Source organism: Symphalangus syndactylus, chromosome 10 (genome assembly GCF_028878055.3).
Source record: "Symphalangus syndactylus isolate Jambi chromosome 10, NHGRI_mSymSyn1-v2.1_pri, whole genome shotgun sequence".
Classification (NCBI taxonomy): Eukaryota; Metazoa; Chordata; class Mammalia; order Primates; family Hylobatidae; genus Symphalangus; species Symphalangus syndactylus.
Window position 1 is genome coordinate 9,098,655 of NC_072432.2, and position 15,656 is coordinate 9,114,310.

Sequence of the window (15,656 nt, forward strand, 5' to 3'; positions counted from 1 at the left end):
TGCATGTAGTAAGTGACGGTATTGAGATTCAAGTCCAGGCAATCTGTCAACCACACACATGCTACTAGGGAGGGAGGCAGAAGGGGAGGGTGGAAGACAGAGAAAAAGGAAGGGAAACAGGAAAGGAGGAGAGAGGGAGGGAGAGAAAGGAAGCGAAAGGAAGGAAGGCAAAAAGTGAAGAAAGGAAGGAAAGAGGGGAAGGAAGGAAGGCAAGAAAGAAAGGAAAAGGAAGGAGAACAGCAAAGGAGGGAAGAGAGGGAGGGTAGGAGGGGGAGAAATGAAGCAAAAGAGGAAAGCGAAGCATGGAGAGCGGAAGGAGGGAGAGGAAGGCAGGAAAGGAAGAAAAAGGAAGGACAGGGAAGAAGAGGGAGGGAAGAGTGCTGAGAAAGGTGATTTAGCAAAACAGATTTTTGGTCTCCACCTGGAAGGACCAGTTGTGCCCAGAGAACCTTCTCTGTCTCCTCTAACCGTGGGATAAAAGGAAATTTCCACAACAGCGGCTCAGGGACGCGGCCCATCTCTTAAGAAGGAGGCTCTGAGAGGTGAGTCCAGGGGTGTCTGTCCTGTGCGATTTTCAGGCTCTGTAGGAAAAAATCCTTAGCAGAATCCGAAGCGATGGAGGCAGGACCAAGTGACTTGGAGGGCCAAAAGGGAAGGTGGGAGATCTGTGGTTCAGCGACAACAGAGTCAAGGATGAAAAGACGCCTCCTTGCGATAGTCCCCAGGTTGGTTCTTTTTGACATGAGTTTTTAACCCCAGATGTGACTGAGAAGGGGCGAATCTGTGCAAACACCGCGTTGTGTCCGCCCGGCTCCCAGTGCTCCCAGGTCTTTCTGGAGCAGAGCGGTTTCTGCGCACCACAGTCCCACCGTCTGGATAAGAGGAGGTCCCGAGACTGAGCTGCTCTGGAGGCCTCTGGGTGCCTGGGGCCAGTGTCATCGGCTGACACTGCCACCTGTTCTCATGACCCTTTTTGTTTCTTTTCCCGGGACAAGACCCTGGATGCAGCGTGTGGCCACGAGGCAGTTTCAGGATGCCCGTGTCAGGCAGAGGATGTCTCAGTGGCCTCTGACCCAGCTAACATTTCATGAACTTTACTCCTGGTCCCGCTCCCAAATTAGACACTGCTGATAATGGATCACTGTAAGCATAAAAGGGGCTTTTTGTTTTCTTTTACAAACATGCCTAGATAATTCTCAGATACACCTGAGTAACAGCACGTCTTCTCTGCCTTTCAGACCTGTGGAGGGTGAGAGGGAGACGGTTAATGAAAGGCTGTGAGAATGCGATGCAGAGTCCAGAGAACTTTTGAGATCATCATTCCCGCCTCTGAGTTCCCAGCACTTTTTTTTCCAAAAACCGTTTTATACTTAACTAAGGAATCTGTGCTTAATTATTAGCATTAAGGAGAATAGTGAAGGCTAATAGTGGCCAGCGTTTTATTCTTCAAGGTGCAGAAAAACATGCATTTCCTTCCTTCCTTCCTTCCCTCCCTCCCTCCTTCCCTCCTTCCTTCCTTCCTTCTCTCCTTCCTTCCTTCCTTCCTTCCTTCCTTCCTTCCTTCCTTCCTTCCTTCTTCTCTCTCTTTCTCTCTCTTTCTTGCTTTCTTTAGCCTGTGCAGGAGTCAGACTCTGTATTGCATTTAGAATAAAGATAAGTTGAATTTTTAATCCCTGAGCCAAACACATCAGGTAACTTTCCAGTTCCCCAGAATCTGATTTTCACTTGGGTTCAAAACCACAGTTACACATGCAGTTGAAGTGGCATTTTCTTCCATTGGCAACTTCTGCATTTAGTATCAAACCTTTGGTTATGTACAGAGCTGAAGGAGAGCAAACCGATTCTTCATGCATGTTCCACCCTTGGAGTATTCACCCCTACCTCTAGGAAAGCCCCTAAAATGAGCTCGAGTCCTCCATCCAGAAACCAACCAACACTTCTCACACAGAAGATGGCAGGGCCTCGTGCATCAGAACCCCAGCAAACCAGGACTACAAATAAATACCCAGAAGCTGGTCTCAATGATGCGCTTGGTATAGGAAATGAAAGACGGAACCAATGGTTTCAACCAAATGAGAGCAGAACTGAAAGTCTGCAGATAAAAATTACAGGTCCTTCATCACAGCTCTCCCTCCGCACAGGCCGTGAGGAAACCGTGCAGTTCTCTAACAGAATGTTTTTTTCAAGAGCTCTTGAGTCACCTTGGTTTCTATCTCTTGATGTAGAATTGACTCTGAACGCAATAACATAGTAAAAACACCTCATTCCCCTGCTTTGCATGTAATGGCCTAACCAGGAAGATAAAATGTCCCACTTCCGGGGCTCTTCACCTGACATCACCTTAGTTTGAAGTTACTTAGCTTGGTATTCTGGCATATTTTAGAAAGCAAAAAGCACCTTAAACCTTAACATTTTGTGTCATTTCTAGGCCAAACACTTTGGGGCTTTTAAGAAAAGTACACCAAGATAAAGTCATCATTGACCCTGTTGAAAGAAATGGTAGGCAAAAATAAATAAATAAATAAATTTGACAAATGTATTAAAAATTCAAGGCTAAATGGATTGAACAAAAGATTGGAAGCCGAGGTAATCTGTGAGAGATCCCTGCCCAGCTGGCTAAGCTTTTTATCCTTCGGTTCTTACCCCTGACTTGCTGAGCCAGCATGGTTAGGAAAGGCAGGACACACACACAAACAACGTTGAAATTCCTTGGATGTGGAACTTTTGATTCACATCCATTCTGTAAAGCATTAGGAGGTCAAAGGTGTAACTGCTTTTCTGCACTTTGGAAAAGAAGGCGCCGACCATTTCCAGCCTTGAGTGCTCTCTTTCCTGCTAATAATTGAGCTGGAATTCCTGAAGAATGCCACTGGGCCCTGAGGTTAGTCCTGGGAAGTAGGGGTGGGGTTTGCACCTGCAGTTTGCATACACCCACCTGCCTGTTAGAAAGGACACTGGCTTCAAAATCCATTTGTTGTTCATTTGTTTTTCTCCCCATAGAGAAAGGTGAGTGGAGGTATCTTCAATGAGAAGAAAGGCCTGAGCTCACGTTCTCCTGTTACACACACACCATGTCAAATATTTCTCGAGTCGATATGTTTTAATAAGTGCTCTTTATTTATTGGGCCTACAATGCTACAGTTGAAATTGTTTGCCGACTTCGTTGATTTTGACTGAAGGTCACTGGAAGGCACGGTGGTTCCTGCCTCAGCAGAAGCTTGTGTGGCAATAGGAGTGGGGGCTGGAGAGTCCTTAGGTCAGTCCCAAATTCCCTGGGAAAAAAAGGGTTAACTGTCCCTTCATTGAATTAACTGTGGGGCTAAAACATTTGTGAATACTATGTACACACATATAAAATTGCTCCTAAACAAATTATTCTGGGCATATGTTATTCTAGCAAATGGTCATTCGCACGACGCACACGGCACAGCTGTCCTTTCTGGGTTCATATGATTTGGAAGGTCCCAGCTGAATCGTGACAGCAGGTGCGTGAGTGGCCCCGAGCTTTTTCCTCATTATTTCCAGCAAACCCCATCTCTGTCTACTTACCTCCTTCCTTAACAGCCTTTTCCTAACCAATTCTTTCTTCTCCCCTAGAAAAATTAAATTCTGCAAATGCGAAAGGAAATGGGTATCTGCTCAGTGCCGATTTCAGAGAATGTCTATAAAGTTTTTCTCTTTTTCACAGATACCGCACTGAGGACTCGGAGGGGTTGAGCCGCTGGAGCCACGCAAATTCAGACACCTCCTCCTCCGCCCCGGGTCACTCTACTCCCCCAAGCTGCCTCCCACACCCATCCGGTTGTGCGGGACACTCTCCGCGTTTCTTCAGCGAGTCTCATCCGGCTCCCTCCTTGTTCAATAAAGGTGAAGGGTGTGGGGTTTTCTGTGCATACACTCAGGAAGTTGAGTCCTGGTGAAACGTGTCAGGTTGCCATTTCCCAGGCTGGAAAGATTTTCCCAGGACGGGTATGAATAGGCGATGAAAGTGCACACTCTTACCCAGCGGCCCGACCCAGGTGCCAGGCTTCTGACTCAGGACCATCTGTGGGTGCGAGTGTAGGGAGGTGAGTCACTGCAGCCTTGCTCAATCCCCCTGCAGAGGTCAGTTCCTGGGCCCCAAAAGCTGCTCCAGGATGAAAGCCTGCTCTCAGTGAGACTAAAATCCTGGTCATTTGCCGTCTGCAGAGTCATGGGCATGTAACCCAAATAAAGATCTGGACGATGGTCTGCTTCTAGTTTGGTGATATTAGAATGTTTGAGCCCTAGGGAACTCTATGTTAACATGCGGCCAATAATTCCTGCCCTCACAGGATTTGGGGAGGGGAAAGCAAGACCATATTTGATATGTAGGGGTGGTCAATGCGGTAGCATGACCAAGAACCAGAAACAGGATTGAACTATCGTGGCAGCCTGTGGAACAACGAGGTTAGCTTTTGCTGCTGTTGTTTGTTTATCTGATGTTAGTCAGAGTTGATTTATTTTGTTTTAAACCATTAACCACCCAGGATCCTCCTAACAATGCCCCATCTCCTCTTCAAAGCCTCTGTTAGGAGCCGAGGAGCGTGGGCTCCGTGCACCTTGGCGTGCTTCATAAAAACACGTTAACCCGAGAGGGGGATCCTTGGATTTCCCCACTGGGGACAAAAAGGCACAGACGTCACTGACATCTTCAAGGTTTTTGTTTCACCAGACAAGAATATTTGCTAAACCTACCCCACGACCACTCGCTTCTCTTTTGCTGGCTTTTCGAAATTCACTCAGGTATCTAGTGGGTGCGTCTCTGGGGACCTTGCCATTGTACCATCACGGTGGCATTTCTTTTGGCTAACGTGAATATGGCAAGCCCAACAATATGGTGGCCCAAAAAAATAGAGCCTGTAGTCCTATCCAGAAAGAGAAATCTCACGGCTTGGTGCCTCTGGAGTGTGAGGCAGAAAGCACTACCTCAAGCCATTGTCTGGGCAGCTTCTGGGCCAAGTTCTTCACCTTCAGGAGCTGAAACTGATGACCATCTTCAATGGTGCGGTAGGCACAGGCAGACAGAAGCTTCCAGCACTGTTCCTGGCCACCAAAAGCTTAAAATCTGCCTCTGATTATAGATTATAAAGAGAAATCAGAGATTATAAAGATAAGTCGAAATTGTTGTTTGGACAAAGAGGTTTAGCAGCAGATACCCAAACCCTAATGTAGAAAAACAACTTAGCAAATGACTATTTTTTTCTGTTCATGCCCCAGTACCTGAAGGAGAATTGCTGCTTCTCTTAATGGTGCCTGCCACCGCACCGAATAGTTAGCATGTGAACGTCTTGCTTGAGATCAGCTTCCGGGTGGAAAAAGAAATTTAAACATAGAAAATTCAAATAACACCCATTCATTTAGAGAAGATCTCAAATGTTCAATGATCAAGGCAAAAATCTAGTAGCCAAACAGAGGATTCCCTAGCTAGTTTGACAGCCACACAGAAGGATAGTTTGTACACAGCCACTATTTTTCTAGAAGCCAGAGTAGCTTATGTTTGGGATATATATACAATACAAGGTAAAGGCTCTTTGATTTGGGGAGGGATGATGGGAGGGGCAATAAAGGTATAAACATGAAGTAACAATGGAAGTCAAAAATTCAGGTAGATCAGGTGAGAGCTGATGCTGTTGCAATCCGTTCTTCATTCCCCATACATGAGTTGCCTGAGGTTTCTGAGGTCACAGAAGCTATGATGAACGTGATTCAGTAGGAAGCAAGCAGGACTAGGAGCCAGAATCCTGAGTTCTCCTCTCAGCTCTGATGCTGACACTGTGATCTTATTACATAAGATTAAATAAAAATCGTATTTCAGATGCATAGGCAGAGAAAAAGTCACCATGCTGAAACTGGCCAAGAGACTGGACAGAACCTGTTGCATAGGGTCTTTTATGATTCTAAGTTCTACAGGAGTCAGACACAATATCTGAACAGCCTCAGGTCTCTATCTTTAAGATGCTAGAACTCAGGATTGAACTGCAAATGGAAGCAGAATACTCTGTTCGCTGAGTGCTGAGTTCTGCCAAGAGGTAAATTTTTCTCCTGAGCTCCTGGGATCTGGGGCAGCAGCCTCGGGCTGTCCTGGATTTGAATGGCAAGTACAGAATTGCATCCGTCCTCTCAGTAAACCTGAGCAGTAGACATCCCCATGCCCACTTTAGAAAGAGGGAGGTTAAAGCTCCCATGTGTTAACCAGTTCTCACGGTTAGAAACTTCTGGAGCTGGCATTTGAGAGATCTGTTGGACTCTGAAACACGCCTGTCTCCTCATTTAAGCCCTGTTCTAGGCACGTGCCCATACAGGGTGTGAGATTGGGCTCGTCAGTAACATCCCTGCACTTGTAGAAACAGGACAGAAGAGGCTGCTGGCGTGGGCCACCACACAGGCAATGGGCTAAGAAATAACAGGATGCAAGAGAGAAATTTCTCCAAGTTCGTAACCAGCTGACTGTGCAGGTGCAAACTGTCATCTGTGCACACCAAAGATCATTTCCGTATTTGCCTTGTAGCTGCCACTGTTGTTGTTTGCTAGGGAAAGGCGATAGTGCCTGGAAAAACTGTTCTGTTGCCCTGAGGCCACTTGATATCCAAAGTTTTCTTCATCCCGCAACCACAGCAAGCACTGACCCTCACAGTGACAGAGTGTGGGCAATGCACTCTGCACTCCTGAGTTACACAAATAAGGATTGATTTGATTTTTTCAAAACAAGGAGGTCACTGCAAAATTCAATTAATGCTTAGTAATGCCATTTTCTTCGCTGAGCGCTCCTCCTCTGCCAGCAGTACCTGTCCCTCTCTAAGAAAAGGACTCTCAGAAGTGGGCAGATCGTAAGAGCTATGACTGATGATGAAGCAAAGATGAAAATCGTCTTCATGACTTGCATGTACAGCAGACGAAACCACAAGTTATTCCCTGCAAGCCGGAAGCGGGCAGATGTTTTCATGGCCAAAGGCAGCAGTCCCATTTCTGTCTGTCATATTTTAGGGTAACTTGATGGAAGAGAGGGAGCAGGTGGCAGGGACAGCAAAACACAGGCACCTTCTAGAAACAGTGAAGGGCTCAAGACATCCTGAGAATGCCGACTAGGTGCATGTGTCTGCTTTTCACCCCCCCCAAATCTTTCTGTTTCTGAGTCCTGTACACCTGCAACAAGGGCAGGAGGGTTGTTTTTTAAATCGTTTTCCCTGTTTTACAAAGAAGAAATTACAATTACAATCTGGATCCCATGGGGCTGTGACATACATCACCCACCTTTGTGCCAGGACTGGGGCTAAGCTCCTTGCAGATACAATTTTTAATCCTGACAGCCATCCAGCACATTTGCTATCCTCAACCCCAGTTTTACAAATGACAAAACTGAAGCAGAGGGAGGTGATGAAGCAGCTGCATCATATTTGAACACGATTCTCCCAGTTAAAGCTGCGTTTCCATGCGTTTGCTCTTGAGAGCTCCACACCAACTTGGGAATTTAGGAAGATGAGAATTTCTCCTTCAGATACGTAGTGTGTTGGCCCACATCACAGAGTTGGTAGGGAGCTGGGGTCTGGAAGCCAGGCCTTTGAGCTTCGGTGCATTTAATTTGTTGCTGAGATCTGAATGAGTATTTCCTTGTGACTGATCATGAAAACGTGATGAAATGGAAAAGAGTTACTAAACGGAATGGTGGACGTGGGACTGGAAACAAAACAACGTGCCTCTAAGTTAGCCATTGGGGTAAAAGTGGAATGAGGTCAGAGGCTCGTCAGGACTGTATTGGGCACAGCCCTGGCCTCCTCACTCACTACCCCTCCCACAGGACTGCACTGGTGGAGGAGGGGCAGACCCAGTCTGCCCTCAGATGGGACGCAGATCACCCGAAAGGGATTCAAAGTCCATTTTTCCATCTCAAACACTGACTGCATCATACGTTACCTTTAACTGGAAAAAGATAACATACACTTTGCAATGTTCTGCGTTAAGACAAATACATGATGAATAGTGACAGCTTAACTGTCTGGTTGACCTTGAAGAAAAAAAGACAACCATTCTGTTTTAATGTAGTCAAATAAACATCAAGTGGCTTGCAAATAAAAGGCAGGAAAAGGCAGCACTTTGTGAAAAAGGAGGTTTGGGATTTGTAGATGTTTTAACGAGTCATCTGGGAAAACCCGACGTGTGTCTCGTGTGCAAAAGACTCACATCCAGAATTACAAAGGCTTTGCATTTAGCGTAGAAGTGATGCGTCGAAACACCCGATTGTTTAAATTTTAATGACAAACAAAAAACCTGCTTTAATAAGATTTCACCTTCATTTCCTTGAGTAGCTGTGTTCAGGGGCCTGTGAATCTTCTTGGAGCATTAAATGCATTTGTCAGTTTGGGGGGTATCCTTTCAATTAATATGAAGTCAAAATAAAGGACACTCACAGGTCCTTTCTTTCCCGGGTGGGGGTTCTTCCTGGTGTTGTACTGTTGAGAACCGAATTGACAGGTGTGTGGACGTCCCTGGTCATTGTCTTCTGATGTCTAACCACGTCATCTGTCCCATAGGCTTTCCATCTACAGGGAAAGGGGAGAAGGAAGAGAATGAAACGGAAAACGAGTGACTGGTCTTGTGTAAACCCTTCTAGGCAAAACAGGAACCAAAGGAGGTCTCATATTTTGGATCAAATGAGTTGCTGGTTTTATTTAGAGGTCCTACTTGGAATTAATGCATCCATGCTGTTGGAGAAGAGAGCAAAGTAGTGACAACATCAGGCTCATTGTTCATTCATTCATTCATTCATTGAGCATTCCTAGGGGCTGAGGAGTCAAGAGGCGTTAGGTTTTATCCAGTAATCCTCCCTTATCTGTGGGTTCGCCTTTGGCAGTTCCAGTTGCCTGTGGTCAACTGATGTCCCAAAATAGGTGAGATCTCAAAATACGTGAGTACAAGAAGAAATTTAGAGAGAGAGAGAGGAAAAGAGAGAGAAAGATAGAGACCACATTCACATAACTTTTATTAGAGCATATTGTTGTAATTGTTTTATTTTATTATGTTATAGGTGATCTCTTACTGTGCCTAATTTATAAATTACACTTTATCACAGGTATGTATGTATAGGAAAAATCATAGTATATATATATATAGGATTTGGTGCTTCCATGCTTTCAGGCATCCACGGGGAGTCTTGAAAAGTGTCCCCCTGGGATAAGGGGGACAACTGCATGCACAATTCTTTGTCCAAAAGACTCATCCTCCAGGGAGGAAGGGAGAAGGGTGAAGATGCTCAGAGTAGAGGTGGCCACTGGCTCTCCCAGGACATTCCGTCCGTTTCTGGAATGTCATTATGCTTCAGGGAGATCGTGCCGGACACTCACTACTACTCAGCAGCCACGCAGTAGAAACGAAAACAAATGCCCTTTGTACCTTGTTCAGCTCCACCCTGAGTATTCTATGGTAGAAATTTCAACCGTTGCCCATAAATGAGGACATTCCGCTGACTCTTTCTCTCACAGATGTCATTTCTGAGTGGGGAAGGTGTGATCTGGGGCCAGAATGAATGGCCCTGGTGACTTCTTACCTGATTGATCCCACACCAGTCAGAAAGGGCTGTGAAGGCAGCGGCGAAGGAGCCACAGATGGACATAGAATGGGCACACTGACCATCATGGTCACGACCGCGAGAAAGCAGGTACTGAGCCCGGTTCTTTATGAAGACTGTGATATTGGGCTGAGGCCACACACACACAGCCTTTGCTTCGAAAGGACCAGGTCCCTTATCATGCATTGTCAACAATACATAAAAGCGGAAAGGCGCCTCACACCCGGGCTCACGCTCCGCAGGTAGCCAACATGCAAGAAGAGACAGAGGGGCTCCCAGCATGGTGCCTGACACCTGGAGACACTCACTACTTACTGCGTGGGTGAATGAAGGAAACACGTACTTGGCTCCAGAATCGTCCATCGCTAGCTGGCATGGGGTTCCGTTGCTTAGAGGTGAGAGAGTGAGTATGGGCTCCACTGGAAGACAATAGGGCATAGATGTGGTTCGGCCACATATTTTATCAAGGTGCACCTGTGACTTCTGCAGCATCTAATTTGAGAAATTGGTAAAATGGCTAAACAGTGTATATTATGGTAGTCGAAGAGATGAGTTGGTTATAACTCCAGCTCTTTCTTGCAGGGCTGCGTGGGTTAATTGGCTGTGTCTCAGGTTCACCCCTGCACAAGGAGAATAATGATGACCCTGGGTCATCTCAGGGGAGAACCATTCCCAGGTTCACAGCAAGCACTCTTGTTACTCAGACGGGCTGCCTGCATCAGGCTCCGAGGAAGCACTTATTAGTAGAAGAAAAAAAACAAAAACCCAGAAAACAGCCAGTGAGACTATTTTACAAACAAGTAAAGAACAGCAACTGAAAGCAACAATAACTACAACATAAATCCCTCCACAAATATTTGGGATTTCATTTCCACTAAGGATAATGATGGCATAGAAGGCATGTTTGTGGGAGTTATGCACACAGGGAAAAAGGTGGTGAAAATAATAAACCAACAAATAACAAAATTCAATTAATCAAAACAGAACAAAATAAAATAAGCCAACCAGCATATCTGAATGTAAGCCTAATTGTCGTTGGACAAACCTTTGTCAAATCAAATTGGCTTCTAGCACACGGACTGATACCTTGTGATTCAAGTGGTGTTCTACCCACATAATTCATTTAGTTGCAAAGAATGTAATAAATAATGCAATTATTCCAGAGGATCACGGTAAGACATCTATTTGGTGGTGCCTTAAGCAGAGTGCCCTGATTCAGAAGAATTAGACCAATCTCTGGATTCACAGCCACTCATGAAAACTGCAGGCTGGGTGCGGTGGCTCACGCCTGTAATCCCATCACTTTGGGAGGCCAAGGTAGGTGGATCACGAGATCAGGAGATTGAGACCATCCTGGCTAACACGGTGAAACCCCGTCCCTACCAAAAATACAAAAAGAAATTAGCTGGGAGTGGTGGCGGGCAACTGTAGTCCCAGCTACTCGGGAGGCTGAGGCAGGAGAATCGCTTGAACCCAGGAGGTGGAGGTTGCGGTGAGCCAAGATCACGCCACTGCACTCCAATCTGGGTGACCGAGAGAGACTCCATCTCAAAAAAAAAAAAAAAAAAGAAAAGAAAATTGCAGTAACTCTTGAGACATCTGGGTTCCTTGTCTTTTGTCAAAATCACAGGGAATTCAACTCACTGAATCTATTCATCAGTTCAATTCCACCATTGGTCAGTATGACTTGGCTTTTGACAGAGAGTTTTACTCAAAGACTTGCAGAACTTCCTTCCCGCAAGATTTCAGAAGCACAGCAAGCATTGCAAGAGGAAACTACCTTATAAATCACACAAACCCAGCATGGTGTTCTTTGCTTGTCCTTCCCTGAATTTACTGGAAAATCATATTGTGAAACCTAAATGCAAGTGAACCTTTCTTATTGCAAATTAAAAACAAAATCCATTTTCAACTGAATTCAATGGGAAAAACAAGAATTATTTTCCTGAAAAGTAAATATCCACCACTCCGTAATAATTGTGATCCGCTACGGCTTATTTGTCATGTCTCAGGCCATGGACTCAGTCCTCTGCATAGCTTACCTCTCATCCTGCAATAATCCTGAACAGTTTCCCATTATCCCCATTTTAGAGGTAAGAAAAACACAGCTCTAAGGGTCTAAGTAACAATCCCAAAGCCAGAAATTGGTGCAATCTTTACTTGTAGGTTCCATAAAGGAAGACTCCTCATTGCTTGCTCAGGGTAAATGTCTACTCTTTGCAAATGTCATTCTTAGCAATCCCTTAAAAACAGTAACTCCTAGATTGTAGTACTGTTGAAAGTTTTTAAGGAAACTCACAAGCTTAAAGAAATGGCCGTGGGGTACTTGGGTAATAGCTTCCCCACTTTCTTATCCAGGAGCCTGGCTTCCAGGTGTTACCCTAAGCTGGTCATGAAGATACAACCACTCTTTTTTTTTAAGTTACAGAGTTGCAAATATTTTTAATATTTTAAATTGATAAACCCAAGTTATTTGAATGCCTTTAAAGTTTTTGATTTGTTTTGTTAGTTTGTGCCTTGTCTTGGTTTTAAAACTTTTATTTTAGGTTTAGGGGTACACGTGCAGATTTGTTATATAGGTACACTCCTGTCATGGGGGTTTGTTGTATGGATTATTTCATGATCCAGTTACTAAACCTACGCATCCTTAAAAGGCAACGTTTCTGATTTCCTAAGTGCAGGGAGCTCAGCGCGGGGCGGGGGGCACAATTGATTAATGGTGACCCAGGAGCTGCAGGCATGCCTTCCCCTCTTAAATCCTATAAACCTTTCTCATAGGGTGGAGAATGGGACTGGCCCTGTTCCCACAGCTCCCTCCCCTTGCCATCCTTGAGCCTTGAGAAGGAGCTGCTTACACAGGGAAGGCCGGAAGGCCTGTGCCACATTCTTTGGTACCATCTGTGGACATTACTGTTCCATGCAGCCGAGGCTCCATTCAGCATTCATTGATCTTACTGTACCTCCCCTCAGATCTAGGGGAATGTGCTGGGAGCTGCTTCAGAAATGGGGGACTTTCTAGTGGTCTCTTGCCCTACCCATCCTGGAGCAGCTCCTGTTTCCTGTCTCCACCTTATGGCAGGGCACGATGACCTTTCAATGCATGGCTTTGAAGTTTGGATCCTAAGCTGACTGCTTTAAATCCGTAGCTAACACTTAAGTTCTCTTTAATTTACATGAACTCAATTATTTATATATTTGAATGTTGCTCAAAGGCAATTTACCATGAGGAGTTAGATTTAAAAAAAATAAAAATAAAACCCAGCAAACACATGTATGTGTCATGGTGAGCCCACCTGATCTAGCTTCTGAACTTGTGAATAAATCACCTATTTGGGGAGGATGGCACATTGCACAAGGAAGGCGGGGATGATAGTGAAGGATTTTCCATTCCCATCTGACAGAGGATTCGGAAGGCTGCATTCTACTGCAGCCCGACCTGCCCCACTTTCTTGTCTCCTCACCAACAAAAAAATGCCACCTGGGTCATGCCGCCTGGCTCTAGAGTGAGTTAACTGATAATGTCAGTGCATGTCATTAACTATCTTGCACATCTGGAAGCAGATCTTGCACAATCAAATGAAATGTGGTAATGCGCAACTTAAGAAATCGAGGGGAACGGAGCTGCTCTTGGTTGATACATGCAAGTCATCCATAAATGTGCTTGTCATCAACAAAGGGCAAATCTTGGAAAAATGGCGTGCAACCCTGTGTTCAGTTACCCATTAGCCAAGCCCTGGAGCTTCGAAAGAAGCTCATTGTTTGTTCATGGCACATCTGAATCAGGGGCTCTCAGTTTAAAAAATAATTCCAGAGATCATGTGATGATTGACGTATATATATATGTGTGTGTGTGTGTGTGTATATTTGTATACGTATATATAAAATGTACATACATACATGTGTATTTGTGTATTTGTGTGTATGTATGCACATTTTATGTATACATATACATATATATTTAAATACAAATACACACACACTTATAGTTTTTTGTACAGAACATGTAAAGGAAAGTAAATGCAACTTAGCAACTGCAGCTGAAGGGGACTCGTAGGACAATGGGCATTTGGGTTAAATCTGTCTTTTAAGATTCTGTGGTGATCGTGCCGCCCAGCGTGGCTTCTCTCAGGACATGTGGAACCCATATTTGCTCTCCTCTTTGTCTCTTTTCATCCACAGACGTTTAGAGAATTCTCGTTAAAATTACTTAGAAACAGAAAGACCTTGTTATAAAATAAATCTAGTTAAACACACTTTGTTGTGTTGCCTCATTTGCGTGATGCATGGGCCTCATTTTCGTCTCTCTGTATCTTAACTGTGTGCATTAGGTGATTCATGCCAATTAATGCAGGATGTCACATCTCCAATTCCTTTCTCTATCTTCTTAAACATTAAAAATAAATATGTGCCATCTGTCTCATATCTTGAAAGCAATTCAAAATGGTTACTTTTGTTTTCTCAGGATTACAGCACAATTTATAGCTGGAGTGCTTCTGAATTGTGAGAAAGCCCTGTCTGCATTTCATACATGTAAGGTCGTATTATGGTGGCTCCTGCAGATCGAACAGCAAAGGTTGGGGGAGACGGCAGTGTGGGATGGTGACAAAAAGCATGGTCTTTGGCATCTAAGAAACCTGGACCAGTATGCCGAGCCTGCTGCTTCCTAGCTGTGACCTCAGGAAAGTTGTGTCGTCTCTTAGGGCCTCAGTTTTCCTCATCCGTGAAATGGATATAACATCCACTGCAGCAGTCCCCAGCCTTTTTGGCACCAGGGATTGGCTTCACGGAAGACAGGTTTTCCACGGACCAGGGATGGTGGGACTTGGGGGTGGAGAAGGGTAGGGATAGGTGGGGGTGGGAGACGGTTTGGGGATAAAACTGTTTCACCTTAGATCATCAGCCATTAGGCCATTATATTCCCATAAGGAGCATGCCACCTAGATGCCTCGCATGCACAGTTCACAACAGGGTGGTTCATGCTCCTTTGAGAAGCTAATGCCACCACTGATCTGGAACAGTATTGATCCGTGGCCTGGGGGTTGGGGTCCCGTAATCTACAGCACAAGAAGTAGGAAGCAGATACCATTATCTGCATCATCATGAAATTTTGCTAGGAAAGTAATTCCGTTTGGCAAGGATGGTTGTTTGAAAGTAGCTCCTGGTGGCATAATATTAACAGAAAAGAGGGGAGTTAGGTGTGAAAGCTGTGTTCTTTCTCCATAGCAATTACAGCAGAAAAGGAAGACCCTTTGCTCTGATTGCCTCTGCTGTCCTTTGAGTACTCAGGTCAACTTGGATAGGGAATGGGGCCGGTAAAGTGGGGACACTTGGGAGACTTTGGGTCCATTTATGGCTACAATAGCACTTTTCAAAAATGGTGATTTTAATTTAAAAAAATGGTATGCTGTAACACAACAAATGTCTAAATAACTCAACTGTCATTAGAGGGGCAAAGGGCAATTTGAGAAAGTCCTATTTTTCCTTTGAGCAGTTTTCCTCAACAATTCTTTCATGTAGTACAAGGGAAAGCTTTCTCGAGCTGAGGCCAGCACTCTGAAGATGGCGAACGTGTAATTTGAAGTGCACCCTATACTTACAGACCACAGAATTGTAGTGCTATTGAGAATGCTGGATACATGTGACCTAGCCCTATTTTAGCAATAAGCAAACTGAGGGTCGGTGTAGCTCAGCAAATTGTCCAAAGCACACAGCTCGTTCCAGCTAGACCATTTCCTTTCTTTTAGCTAGGTTTCAAAAAATTTGTTAAGCAGACTGACATTTTTTATACTTCTATAAATACCCTAGGGTTGCAGCCGATTCCTTGCACGGCAGCACTAACAGCCTTATTTGAACATAACTTAGCTGTCCCGCATAGTCTTTCCATGACAAAGTGGTCAAGTCTTAATAGTAGCCACGAATGACTATCAAGACTTATTTAGACTGTACAGTCGGGGCAATCCAACCATGAGTCATGTTCACATGTGCTTGGGGATAGAACACACCCACGAATCCCGGCAGTAATGTCGTCTGCTCCCCACGTCCTGCCCTACCACAACGCCCTCCAAACTGCTGA